Here is a 12,989-nt window from a genome sequence, read left to right as displayed (position 1 = left end):
CAAACACTTGCAAAGCTGTCAATAGCACTAGACTCAGCTGTGGGGAAAATAAATAGATGCAAAGTAAAAGCAAAATACAAAGCTTCTGTCCAACAAGGAAGTTATTGTCAGTAATTCATGTGTTTGTACGTTCCAATTACGAAAAATTACCTATGTAATTGGCCCTATTCAACTGCTTTTTACCTAACAAATGGAAAATTTGTATGGTTCAAAGTAACATGTTCACGTATATTATAAATATAAACTTTTTTTCAACACAGATAATTTGAGACTAAGGTAGAATAAAACATTAGTTTTAGGTACAAAAATAAGTGTGAATTAGGAACCAAAGAGTTCTGTTTTAATTGGAAATCATATTACTTCAAAAGAAGTTAACTTAATAGTGGACAAATCTTTTATTTTATTTTTTAAAGATTTGTTTATTTCAGAGAGAGAGAGAGAGAGCACACACGCAAGTCTGGGGGAAGGGCAGAGGGAGAGAATCCCCAGGAAACTCTACATTGAGTGCAGAGTCTGACACAGGGCCAGATCTCACAACCCTGAGATCATGACCTGAGATGAAATCAAGAGTTTAGATGCTTAACCAACTGAGCCACCATGCACCCCCGGACAACTGTTTGAAATCTCAGTTTTTCATCTGCTACCCTGTTATGTCACAGGCAATCAAATGATTCACACAGAAAAAGTGTGGAGCTATAATAGTGGGTTTCCAAAATAAAACAACAGGGATAAATTGTTGAGTCTTAGTATCACCACTCATCCATGGATACTAGAGGATGGCTTTAGAAGTTCACGTCAGTGTCAGTAAATGGACATTGTAATTTGAAGGAATTCTACCAACTGCCCGCACTTATCGACAATGTCCAAATAGTTGGTTTTGTAACAAATTAGATAGTGCTGAATATTTGAGGTTAGTAACATCTACTTCTGTGCCTGGTCTTCATGACACCGTACTAATAAACAAATTTCTCAACATTCCTCCCCTATATTTTCTCTTGCTATTGGGTCCCAATTGCCTGGCCTGAGGCGACCAGATTATTTTATTGGGCTTCCACATTTAAAAGTTGATGGCCCATCTGTTTTCCTGTTTTACTGAGTTATTTGTCTGATTAAACCCATTGTTAAACAAACAAGTCAGTATGGCAACTCAGAATGGCAGTTGTGTCAGATTGCAATTTACACCTTCAGAAAGGGATTTAGGAGAATATTGTTTTGACACATTCCTTTCACTTTTAAATCTTCATTCAGATTTACGGCTTTGCTCCTTTTAATCTTGACAATATGGAGCAGGAAAAAAAAAGTTTAATGCTAATTTCATTGTTTTAAAAAGAACTAATTTCGAAATAGTGGTAAAGGATCTGAGATACCGCCATTTTATATTAACTGACATACAGAGCGGTTAGGACCCTCATCCAAAAGTACAAGGCCAGTGGGTGGCAAGGTCAAGTTCCCCTGACACATGGACCTGGGATTGCTCCACCCAGAACTCGCTGTTGAAGATACTATTCTTGTTTCACTGACACTGGGCTACCATTTTAAGAAGCAAGTTGCACGACTCATGGATTCTGCTACTTTACTTTTATAAATTCTTTACCTAATCGAAGTATTTTATGATTGGCATTTAATTGTCTCATAAAAGACTGCACACTTCTATGGTTTTCTCAACATGTCGATATTAGTAAAATATTACAAATTATGACAAAAATAATACTATATATCATACCTTTAGTCATCCCATGCCAAATTCAGAGGATACTTAAATGACATATGGAGAAGAATTTTGCATCACTTATGTTCCTGCAAAATACGTTCATTTTTTTTTTTTCCTCTACAAGAAAGTTGTGGGAAGTTCTTTCCCCATTTGTCATTTAATCAGAGTAAACTTTAGGTACCATCCAGTCTAAAGGCAGAAAGATAAAAGTTTTGATTTCTGGAAGTGCTAACCCCCTTGTATTTATGGAATTGTGCTTCTCTCAAAGTAACACTTGTGTTGGTAAATGTTTCTTGGTTTATGGATTTTAGATTCCAGCTTATTTCAATTTATTCCAGTAAGCAGCTACTTTATGTACACAGCAGAATTAAGCATAGAAGAAACCAACACGTCATTAATGTTAGTTTTCTGCTAATTCTTTCATATGCTTTGAACTTTCTCAGTTCCACGTCATGGTCCCTTCTGCTCCTTCCACTGGCAAGCCCCCCCCATGTTGCTTATGTCACAGTTCTGCTCGGTTTTCAACGTAGACCTTAAATGTCACTATTCTCATGAAGTCTTACCTCATATTTGTACCTTAGTAAATGTATCTGTGTTTCATGACCCATCTTTTAACTTCTATCATAAAATATAACACATTTTCCTTTATTAAAATTATTTGTGAATAATTGTGAATATATCTCCACAATGAAATTTGAAGTGCCTTAAGGGAAAAAAAAAAACAATAGATCTCCTGTTTTTGTTTCCTTACAGCACTTAATACAATGTCTTGCACAGAAGAAAATTATAACATAGCCTGGTTAAGTAAACAGATGTTTATAATTATTCAGTCAAATGGCTGAGCCCAGAAAATTTTAATGTTTCTGTAGAGGCTGCTTTGAGGCAACAGGCTTGAGCAATGGAACCTTGATCAGGGCAAAAGGACCCACAGTAAATACCTGGCTGAAGACAGGCAGGTCCATCAGGTGACCCACCCCAAAACATCCATAGGCCCTAACTCACCAATGGGCTATTTAACAACCAGACATAGGGACCAAGAAAGGAAAACTCCATAAGATCCCAAACCTCCTCACCTCCCCCCTTTAAATACAACCCCCACCCACTGCCATGTTGCTGTCAGTCTCAGCTTCCTGTTTTGTTGTCCTAACCATCCCCCACCACACCCCACCCCAACTCACTTGCATTGTATTCGAGAAACTTCTATGTCCTTTGTTCTGCCTCAGGTGAATCCTTTCACCACCTGTGGCACTGGCTTCCATCCTATAGGGTCACCCCATATCCTGTCTGGAGAGACATCACAGTTTCCAGGTGACCATATCCCTCCACATAGTTTCTCATTCTTTGCTTAGACCTCTGTCCGGATGAGGTAAGTAAAACTTCCTGCTTCTTTTACCTGTAATTGATGCCTTAGTATTTCATTTAAAACACTACACATTGCACCATGAAGGAACCACAGCAATCAAATATCTGGAAGAAACAATTTATTCAGAAATAATGAACTAATTTTCTATAAGCAGGAGAGAACTCTAGGTTACATTTTTTTAATACTCTAGGAAAAGTAAAGTATTTAGTTAAAAGATTTTATTCCATGAGTGCCTTCAGCGTTAGCAGATGCATCTCCTAAAACTGGAAATGTTTGATTCACCGATATTTACTGGATTGATTGTACTTGGCAAGTGTAGCAGAGTTACAGCCATTGTAAAATGATTCAGGGAGTAAATTTTGCTCAGAAATTACTTTCCAGAAAAAGTCTCAAAATTCTTCTGCAGCATGATAACAACTTTTTCCCCTCCCTAGCAAACCTTAAAACGTAAAGTCTCCCTTCAATAGTTCAAAGCTCCCTTCAATAAATTCACAAGTATCTGTCAACTGTATTCATATATACATACTGTTTCACTTTGTAATGAACACTGAAAAGGAAATACTTTTATATTTTCATTTAAAGGAGAACAGTAGAGAATGTAGTTTCGATTCTCAAATTTAGGCACATTCAGGAAACAAAATACTCAATAATTTTAATTGGGTTTAAATTTACAAGATACTTAACCTGTCATCCTTTGTCAGCTCTGAAGATGTTACCAATGTATTGAGTGCTTATTTGGAATCAAAGCACACAATTCCGTGAGTGTTTTTGCTAGAACCAAAGTGATACTGATCCTTTCACCTCTAAAAGGCTTACCCTTGGGGTGCCTGAGTGGCTCAGTTAGTTGAGAGTCTGCCTTCAGCGCAGGTCATGATCCCAGGGGTCCTGGGATCCAACTCCACATACAGCTCCCTGCTCAGGGGGGAGGCCGCTTCTGCCTCTCCCTCTGCCCCTCCCCACTGTTCATGCTCTCTCTCACTCTCTCTCAAATAAATAAATAAAATCTTAGGGAATAAAAAAAACTTACCCTTTGCAAGTCACGCTAAGAACGGCATGTTTTCTTTTTTGAGATTATCAAAGCCTTTAAATTCTTTACTACATTACTTTTACTAGCACACATGACAGACTGGATTCTCAGAAATATTTAGTTCAGTCTTGTATATTTTGGCTTAACTTGTATTCGATGCTACAGTGAAGTCTTCCCTCCAAAGGAAAGTCTCTTTGTCTCTCTTATTCTCTATGCGTTTCCAGGATCTAGCAGAAATTCAAATACATTTGAGAAGAGAGTGACTTAGTGACTTCTAGATGGCCTGTGTTCAGCAGGATACCACAGGAGACAATATTTTTTAAGGTTTTGGACAAGCACATGATTTACCCTCTTGTTAAATGGTTGTGGTCCCCTGTGTGGTTTTTTTTTTTTTTTTTTTTACTATGTCTTGGATTACAATATCTGGATGGTGTATTTGCCCCTAGAATGGAGAGATGAAGAGCTATCCTGTGGAAGGCTCACCTATGGTCCAGAACAGAGAACCTTACAGGTAAACCTGAAATTACTTTGTGTCCAGCCAGATATGCAGAGATGTTTTTATTTTTCTCATCCTCTCCAATGATGAACACATTTGCCTGGAAATTAAATAGTAACAGCAATAATAATAATAATAATAATAATAATAATAAATTCATTGAGTTTCTCTTACATGTTCCCTATACTATTAATTAATGTTTGTCACAATAATCCTATAGATAGGGTATTATTATTATCCAAATTTTACAGATGAGGAGACTACAACATAACTTTAGTAAGGGAGAAAAACATTAAACAAGTCATTATACAAAAGTATATATATATATATACACAGACACACAAAATACACACACACATACATACACATATTTAATTACAGCTGTGCTAGTGCTACCAAGAAAGTATAGAATGTAGTAAAGAGGTATAACAGGGATTTGGAATCAGGGAAATCCTCTCCAAGGAATGATGAACAAGAGTTTTAATGAGAAAAATTGGTGTGAAAGGCAAACATGAATATGATATTTTCGCTGTACTTAAAGATCATCTGGATTAGTCAGGGAGATATACAGTAGAGAGTTAATGCACATGACTTAAGTATTCTAATAAAAGTACGAAGAGCTAGCTATGTATGGACAGTGGAGAAAACAATTAGTTACTTAATTCCCTGGACTTCAGCTGTAATCTCTTATGATTATCCCAACCCTCCTGTGAAGTAAGAAGGGCATTATCATTTCTGTTTTCAGTGTGATTGCAGAGAGAGGCATTATAAAGGCCAGTGACTTGCCCAAAAATGCACACTAAGTTCATGCTGGGGTTGAGTATGCCTTCTCATTGATTTCTGTTTTCTAAATATCATACTATGACCTATATGAATTAAGTATTGATATTTTAAAAAGCAGCTGTGCCATTTTGGCTTGCACACAGTTCAGGACATTTCTTACAATAAAAAAATTGAGCAAAGTAATGTTCTCTTTATTCAAACTCTTCAAAATATTTACCAGTAAGGGAGGTAAGTAAGGAATGCCTGGTTGGTTTGGTCAGTCAAGCATCTGCCCAGGGTCCTGGGATTGAGATCCCATCGAGCTTCCTGGTCAGTAGGGAGCCTGCTTCTCTCTTTTACTCTGCTGCTTCCTCTGCTTGTGTTCTCTTTCTCTCAAATAAATAAATACATTTTTTTTTTAAAGGGGTAAGGGTTTTTTTTTTTTCTTTTAGCTCTAAATGAGATTATTTCATCTTCTCATGATTAAGAAATCTTCAGACGCAAGTTTGCAAGAGTTAAATAAATTCCTTCTTCATTTTTAAATAGTCACAAACCTATGGATTGGTAAATTGAGAATTCTTATTATGTCTACCTCATAACAAACCAATTTTTTTTTTTCCCTGGGAAATCTACCAATATCTGAGCTGTAGAGCTATTCCCCATGTGTGGCTTTCACTCCATTCACGGCTTCCTCTCTTCTTTTCCCTACATTCCACGGTATTTCTCACAATACCTACAAATATCTGTGCATTACCTAAGAAAGAAAATCTAATCTTTTCTCCTACAAAAAGAAAGAAAGAAAGAAGAAAGAAAGAAAGAAAGAAAGAAAGAGAGAAAGAAAGAAAATAATGTCACAAACTAGGATGGAATAGTAGGTGAGCTATCTGATAGTTCTTCATGGACAACAAGTGCTCAAAACCAGTCACAAAACCACAGTGAATTTACCTGGGTTCCATTTAATGAAATTCTCTGAATAAAAATAAATCCGTATTTTAAAAGCATTGTACAATATGTCACATTTCAAGAAAGAGAAATTATATTTCTGAATGTAATCCCTGATAGAATCTTGCAGCATTCTGTACAAAGTCCTTTAAAAGTTAACAGAATTTGTATTACGATGTACGAGGTGCCACTTGAATATGCACCATGGAATTAATTAATTTCAAGACCTTGTGAGACTTACAGGGATAGAATTTCAAGACAGAGCTGAATAGCTAAAAGTATGTTAAGAAGAAAGGATATTATAAGCAGGAAATATGAACAACAATAAACAAGTGAATGCCTTTAAATCTAGCAAAATATTTCCCACTGAAGATTGTATCTCCTTAAATAGAAAACATAATTGTTGCTACTCCATAAATGTTTTATTTGGTAGAATGTGCTTGCTAGAAAATTATTTTGCTTCTTTACATCTATAATGGCTTGTTTAGAAGGTTTTTAAAATAATATCAAAAATTTTATATCAAAGCATATAGAGTTTATTTTAATGTAATTATTTACCATACTAATAAAATTTTAGCTACTATGTAATTTTCTTTAGTTCTATAAGAGGAAATTGCAAATTATAAATATTAAAAATTTAGAAATACTAAAAGCTTTAAGTCATATAGAACTTTCATCTTCTAAGTATCTTGGGAAAAATAACTGCTTCAGAAACACTTCTACCTGAGAAGGAATCCTGTTTTTTCCTACCTGATATCTAACAGCAAGGAAAACATCTTAGATTACTGCTTACTGTAGTTGAAGAGGTTTTGGCTATGAGAAATAGATCAATTTCAAATTAGTTCAAGAAATAGAGAGTGTGTGTGTATACGGGTGTGTGTGTGTGTTGCCTGTGCCTATGTGTGCTTTGGGGATGAGGGAGATGAGAAGTGGTTGTCAGAGACTCGGGATTTGGACAGCATCCAGCGTGAATGGGTCTCATGGGCATCAGAAAACTACCAGGAACCTAGGTCATCCTCCGTCTTTTTACTTACAGGCCTTGATTTTGCTTCTATGCGTCTGTTATTCATTATTTTTCTCTGTGCGTTTCTCTATTCTTCAGTCTGTCTACCAAACACCTTCTTTTGCTTCCTCTTTAGTTTATGCATGATCCAAAATTGTCCATCCCATTTCTCAAGACCAAATGGATTTCTAATTCTAGAATACACTACCAACTGACTTGAATTTAAAATTTTGCCTCAGTTTCAAACTCCCAAGGAAGGAATCCAACTGATCTTTATATCTTTGTTTAAACTAGGTCTTACATAGGTTATTAAGACATGTTTATCTCTGGTCCAATCAGACATACTAAAGAAGAGTTTCTCATTTTGAAAGGGCTCTGGGCAGAGCCCTTTAAAGAAAATTCTTTAAAAGAAAACCCTTTAACAACGAAACATGGGATCCATGTTAAGGAAAATCCTTTAAAAGGAAACCCTTTAAAGCTAGCCCTTTAAAAATGAAACATGGGACCAACATAGAGGTTCAGGAAAATGTGGTGTTTATGTAACAAGCTGTAGGGAATCTGTGGACCACCTTGAAGAAAGCCCATGGCTGTCATCAGATGATCAGTGTGCCCCATTTCTCCTCCCCACCCACTCCCCAAATTAAGAATCACTTCTTTAAAGAAACTTTTATGCTTATTCCCAAAGTCCCCCCTCTGCATTGCACCTTAAATTATTGGCATCAATTATTAAGGGCTGTGGAGAAAATTACCAAGGAAGATAATTATCATGTAACACATAAGGTCTCTACCATTTCTGTTGTGTTGTTTATTTTTATTTTCTTTTTCTCTATTAATTTCCTGGATAATCACTTTATGTATCCCCTTTTACATAAACTACACTGTTGGTAATAATGACATAAAATGAAAATCTGCCCCAAAGGGCTTCAGTAACCTAATCAATGAACATTCATTGAATATCTATAGTATACTTAGATTGCTAGATGCTCTAGGGTACAATAGAAAAAGAAGTCCTAGTGTATGCTCCTGGAATTAGAGAGAAGGAGCATCTGGATGTGAAATTGCTGCTGAACAAGAAACATTAGGAAAATGCTAAGCTATTTGTGTGAAAAAGATCCTATAAGTTTGAGACCTTGAAGGTCCTCTCAAGCTCCTCCCCACTTTACACATCAGGGACCTGAAACCCATGAATACTCAGGGATTTATTTTAGTGATTGAAAAATATAAAAGTCCAAGCCAAGGTTCTTTCTAGAGCTCTTTCTAGACCATTTCTAATGTCAAAATCAAGGTTGGCATTAATCATTGCATGAAGAGTTAAAGAACCAAGGTATTAATATGGGTGGACAATAAGGAGAGAAATGAACTGGACTTCTAGAAACAGGTGACCCATAGAGATGAGCAAAGAGGTAGGGGGATACAATCAAATGGGCAGTAGCTTTTAGCAATGGCTGGAAACATGGATTAGGATGACAGAAGGAAAAGAGGGAAAGTTCAGTATAGAAACCTGCTCAAAGGGAGGTGAGGTCCATAGGGGCAGAAGTAGGGTGTGAAATAATTCATGATGAATCATTCATCTGCCTTGAGATTTATGGCCAAAGGCTATTGGCATTGTCATATGTGCTTTTTGTTTAGTTTTGGGTTTAGGTTCTGTGTCCTCACACACATGCACACAGCAAGTTAGATAGTGAGGTTGTTCAGTGTCATTGGAGGGGAAGATATGTAGTTTTCCCATTGTGGTGTGTCTACACGTGAATTTTGTGGAACTAATTCAACTGGTGGTTCCTGGTGTCAAGTTACATAATCCCCTTATTCCATTCAATCATACTGTTTTCCACCTTTATTTCTTACAACCATGAAATTTTCTTCACACATCTTAGATTCAATTTCTTCACTTCTAAAAACTAATTTTTCAAATCACATCTTCAAAACAGTATCACTCATATTTTATAACAGGATATAGCTAATTAGAAGCATTAACGTTTTTCAAAACATTTGACTCTTGGAACTAAAGTTGTATTTTTAAATAGAAAATACTTTAAAGGGTTGTAACTGTAAATAAACTAGTTGCTTTGAGAAAAGATTATAAAAATGGCCCTTCTTTGGGAGTAAATTTTAAAATGAAACTAACCAAAAATATGATTGATATAAAACCTCACAGAAAACACCTATTTCAGCCACATCATACCCCCCAAAATACATTTTGAAACCTTTTTAAAAATAGAATTTTATGTTATTTTATATTCTACTAGAGAGAGTGGTTTTTTTTTTCCTTTCTCTAATGTTATTAATCTACAGAACAGAAATATGATGGGACATGTATTGGGTATTCAAGACAGGGCCCACCCCTGACCACTCTCCAATGGCATTGAAATTAGAGACTGTGTGAATAATAAACTTATCTTCTGCATTTTACTGATCACTTTATGGAAAAGGAAGAAATAGATTTCAAATATCTACAATCTTTGATTATCCCTTCACATATACACCTACTGTTCTCTTAGAGGTAATTGGCTGAAATATAATTATTATTCATCATCTATCCTGAAAAATTTAAACAGAAGGGGCAAGACAGTTTGCCCCCACCCGTCGCTCCCAACACAAATTACTGCCTGATTCTAATTACAATTTTAACCACTAGCTGCTGATTCTTTTATGGGTGGTGAGGTAATCCAATCAGGTGGATTGGAAGCTCATGTTAAACATACCACACATAGAAATTAAAGTATGACTGATGGGCTTTAAAGCTGTTAATCAATATGTAGAGATAACTAATTCAATTCCTTTGTGTTTCCCCCTTCTAAATCATTGCCCTAAAGCTTATTTGAAGTTCCCATTCTTCCATGTAAGGAAATATAGGTGTCAGGCTCACTTTTACCTCTTTTGCAACTTTTCAGATTGCTAGTTGGCTGAATTAGGTCTGCCTAACTTGTATTTTTTTTTTTAATTAGAGGATTTGAGGTAATAGTATATTCACTAGGTATATTTACAGGTCAAGGCATTCCAGGTTTCATTAATGTGCAGGTCTACACGGCGTTAATCTACATCTGTAAGATATTCACTCTAAGATACACGGGGTTTATTTCTTGAAGTACCTTTTTAACTGATTCATTTAGAAGCATGCAAATAGCCAATTATCTTTACCTCGAAAGCCATTAAGAGTCTACCTGCATCAGGGACAGGCGACTGTGGCTAAACCATGATTATAAATTGGCAGCTTACCCCTTAGTGCTTATAAGCACTAAGGCTGGGATGAGGCACATAAGCAATTAAAAACATTCCCAAAATTGAAAGTGTATTTTCCTTTGAGAAATGTTCTTGGTTTTGGATGATGATGCTATATATGGGGTTTTCAGCTGCACATTCTCTTGTGCGTGAAAGCAAGCCATATAATTTGGAGACATCTTAAAAGAGCTCCAGTAGAAACAAATGGGCTTTTATTTTTTGATCAGCATACTCTCATTTTTCTTAGGACTCCAAATTAATGGGAGTTGGGGAGGTGGGGTCCAGATGGCTGTGTGATATATGTAAGAAGAATTTTGGTTTAGAAAGTTATTTACTTTGTGATGAATTATTAATGTCTTTAAAGATGAGGAGGAAACCTTAGAAGGAAAGAAGCATTAGCCATTTTAAGCAATGATTTTTCTCCTAAGATAGATGTAGAACACTGGTTTCAGTCCAGTGGGTTTTGCTTAGAATATAGTTTGTCAGGGGCACCTGGGTGGCTCAGTCAGTTGGGCATCTAACTCTTGATCTCAGCTCAGGTCTTGATTTCAGGGTCATGAGTTCAGGTCTTGGGTTGGGCTCTGCACTGGGTGTGGAACCTACTTAATGATAAATATATAGAGAGAGAGAATCTGTCATATTATAGCAATGTCTGATTTTTAAAAACTCATGGGATTCTCCATGACCTCTCTCAAAAAAGTGAACATACACAGATTGACTTAAATATAAATCTATTTGAATTAATGCTCAGTGGTTTGTAGTTAAAGTGAATGACCATAAAGTGTTTTGTGACCATAAGTTTACACACATAAACCAAATTTTTAGACGTCTGATTTGGTCTCCATCTCTTAATTGTTGCCATATGCTTAGACTGAAGCATGAACTTTTATCATTGCCTAGATGCATGCACTTCTCAGTGCTCTACTGTCCTGCTCTGCTAGGACATCCAGACCCAACTTCATCCTTGCCCTTGACTGTGTCACATGTCTATTTATTTGGCTCTAACTTATATTTCTGAGGTTATTTTTTTTTTTTTAGATGTACTTATTTATTTTAGAGAGGGAGAAAAAATGTGTGAGAGTGGGAAGAGGGGCAGACGGAAAAGAGAGAGAGTGAATCTCAAGCAGACGGTCCACTGAGCACAGACCCCGGCACATATTTGGCTCTCACAACACCGAGATGAAATTAAGATGAACTGAGCTGAAGTCAAGAGTTTATGTTTTAATTGACTGAGCCACCCAGGTGCCCTGCCAGGCTTCATTCCTGATCTTAACTCCCTCACTGGGTGTGATTAAAAAAGCAAACAACTTTTGCATTTGAGAATGAGTGTAACACTCACAATTCTGTCATAGATCCTGTCTAGGCTATGGTAGCCACAGCTTGGGACAGACAGGCTTGAATTATTTTCCTGTTTTCAAGACAGTGGGAGGGGTTACAGTTGAAGTATCTATGGTTTTATAAAATATTAAGATGTTATTGCTCATAACTATCATGTAAAAGAAAATAAACACAACTAAAGAGGAAAAATTATATCCCAGATGATGAAGGGATGGAGTAAAATAGCACTTCTCTAAGACCTAGGCCTGACATTTACTATTTTCAGTAGCCTCAAATTCTTTCCTATAAAATGAGGAATTTCTAATCTTCTATTCGTTCTGTGCTTACTATGTATATTGGCTTTTTCCCCAGTTTACACCTAAACAATTCTCTAAGGTATGTGCCATTTTACAGATAAGGAGAATAAAGCTTCACAAGTAAGTAATAGAGCCCAGATCCAATCCCCAGCCTTCTGTGCATTTTTAGGCAGTGGAAAGACTCTTGCTTAATCACTTCCTTTCAGAAGGGACTCTATGATAATCCACCTTCCAGGTGTACCTGATTGTCCACTGAATGTTCTCTGTGGGTCTCTGGAACTAGTGTTCACAATGACTTGAAAGCTAATTTAATATGAATTCACAAGGCCAACTTATGCATGTAGTGGGATAATGTAGCTGGACCTAAAGTGAAATCAGTCCAGATATAATAGATAGGGTAGAAAGGAAAGGGAAGCAGTTAGTACATGATACAGATTTAAGGAGATTATGAAAAAATGGAGAATAATGGGATGGTTCCCAACCAGTCTTAGGGACTATCTCTAAGCCCCTATGTAAGAGATAAAAGGACCATTTGGATGAGGAATCTTGTGAGATTTGGGCTGCAAGTAATGCTGTCTCAGAGCCTCCCCCCAACCCATGATTTAAAAAGTATCAAGGGGCGCCTGGGTGGCTCAGTGGTTTAAAGCCTTTGCCTTCAGCTCAGGTCATGATCCCAGGGTCCTGGGATCGAGCCCCGCGTCAGGCTCTCTGCTCGGCAGGGAGCCTGCTTCCTCTTCCTTCTCTGCCTGTCTCTCTGCTTACTTGTGATCTCTGTCTGTCAAATAAATAAGTAAAATCTTTGAAAAAAAAAAGTATCAAAAATGGGGGTGGA

Source organism: Mustela erminea, chromosome 16 (genome assembly GCF_009829155.1).
Source record: "Mustela erminea isolate mMusErm1 chromosome 16, mMusErm1.Pri, whole genome shotgun sequence".
NCBI lineage: Eukaryota > Metazoa > Chordata > Mammalia > Carnivora > Mustelidae > Mustela > Mustela erminea.
The sequence above is the reverse complement of the archived record's forward strand: the minus strand, read 5'-3'. Positions refer to the sequence as shown.